This window comes from Arachis ipaensis, chromosome B10, assembly GCF_000816755.2.
Source record: "Arachis ipaensis cultivar K30076 chromosome B10, Araip1.1, whole genome shotgun sequence".
NCBI lineage: Eukaryota > Viridiplantae > Streptophyta > Magnoliopsida > Fabales > Fabaceae > Arachis > Arachis ipaensis.
This window is the reverse complement of record NC_029794.2, coordinates 4349123-4351152: the sequence shown is the minus strand read 5'-3', so window position 1 is coordinate 4351152 and position 2030 is coordinate 4349123.

The following is a 2030-nucleotide window of genomic DNA, read 5'->3' as shown; positions in this document are numbered from 1 at the left end:
GGCTAGCTGTCAAACAAAGAGTAGAAGAATGGGCAAGGAATCTTGACCCTTTTTGTTGGCTTTCTGTGTCAGGGAAGGATGCCATTGATGATCCATGTGTTTATGACCTCGTGTATTAATTCTAAGCATTAACCATCCATTTTTATTTTAAAAAAAAAAAAACTACTTTGTGCTTTTTGTCCCAAACAACCACATGCATTGATCTAAGCTTGTCTGCAAAATGGATTTATGGTGGGATAAAAAGAGAGTCCACCCTTGTTGAGTAATTGCTGTTAACTATTAAGTTTGATTCTTAACTTGTTAGGTGGTAGGCCAATTCTTGTTAATGAAAACTTTAGATTATGTAATGTGATAGTTCATCTGCTCTGCACATGTACTTTGAAAAAAAATTGCTGCAGTAATGTGATAAGGAGAAGTCAGACTAAGCTTGTTGATGTTTAGATGAGAGCCATTCATGGTGTGAACAAGAAAATCACAATCCATATCCATTAAAGTATAAGTATTTTTTTCTTTTTCTTTTCTTATTTCTGTTTTGTTTTGTTCTTTTCCTCCTTATGGTAGGGACCCTTGGTTTCTTTTGAGTCAGGGTCTTGAATATAAAGCTTTGAACAGCCGTAAAAAGCAATCATGCAAAGGTAGTCCTTCTTTCTTCAATTCAATTATAAAAGGGATTTGCTAACTAGTACATTCAAAAAATAGTTTTTTTTTTTTAAATAAACAAGTAAAATTTTTTTAAGCCTTTATTCTATTGAATGCATTAACATCTTTAATATTTTTTTTCCTGTATTTTTAAAAAAGTATTTGATAGGATATTTTTTTTTTCTTTTTGACTGAAGGGAGACCAAAACTGTAGTGAATGGGGGACATGAGAAAATGAAGGGAAGAGGGGGAAGTGGGACTTGTGATGATGAAAGGTAAAGAAAAGATGGGGAGGGAAGAAAGCAAAGGAAGGAATGGGTTTTGTTTTGTGTGTTGGATGATTGTTTGTTCCTTTGTTTGTTTGTGTGGTGTTACATTATTTTTGTGGACTTTGCAACTCATGGTTGGTGGTGCATTTATTGGTAATTTGAAACTTGACATGTGCACTGCTATGAAAATCCCCTGTTGCCTTTGCTGACCCATTTTCATTTATCAATGTCACCTTCTATTATTTTCCTTCGCTTTCATGTTTTCTGAAAATTATAAAACATTTCACATGTGGCATCTTTTGATTTGATGTCCTATCCATTCAAGTCTTTGTGATGAGGAAACTTCAACCATGACATCTTTGACCATGTCTTCGCTACCTTCAACTTGGTAGAACCCACACCGCTTCCACAAACTTAGCCTTATATTTATTTATTTTATTCACATAATTTAGATTAATTCACTTTCTCATTTTTATATATCAATCAAGTCAATTAATCATTTCAAGTGGAAAAAGGGGGTTAGGAGATACTTTTACTTTTTTAAGTAATACTCGACAAAACGTTAAAATTGTACGTATAGAGCACATAATTTCCGGGGCTTTAAGCTTAGATTAGTTGGGTTCCAATAAATTTTAGTTATTCATTATTTAGAACAAAAAAAAAAAGAACGAGTCAACCAAGTTGGATTGATCCATTGATTATTTTACTAGTTTACTTAAACAAGTGTCGAGAGTTCGAATTTTATTTTGTGCATGCAGTAACTCATTGGCTAGCGACAGATTAGTCTTTAGAAGGGTGGAAACTCAGGTGCAGTCGACATCACGTGAAGTTGATACCTGAACGGTTCTCAAGTATCAACTTCACCTGAGTTTTTACCGTTTAGAAGATACCGTAGAAAAAAAAAAACATATTAGGGGGTGAAAAACATATTTAGCAAATCACCTTGATTCAACCAAAATCACAAAATCAAGCGTACGTGTGGTTTTGTAATTTGGTTTATGTCAATCTCTAAGCTCCTCCACTATCAATAAATTAAACTTGGTATTATGGCTAACATGACGTTGAATAACGCAATTAAAAGTAGCATTATTAGTTGAAGGTTAACCAGTTGGATGGTCTATT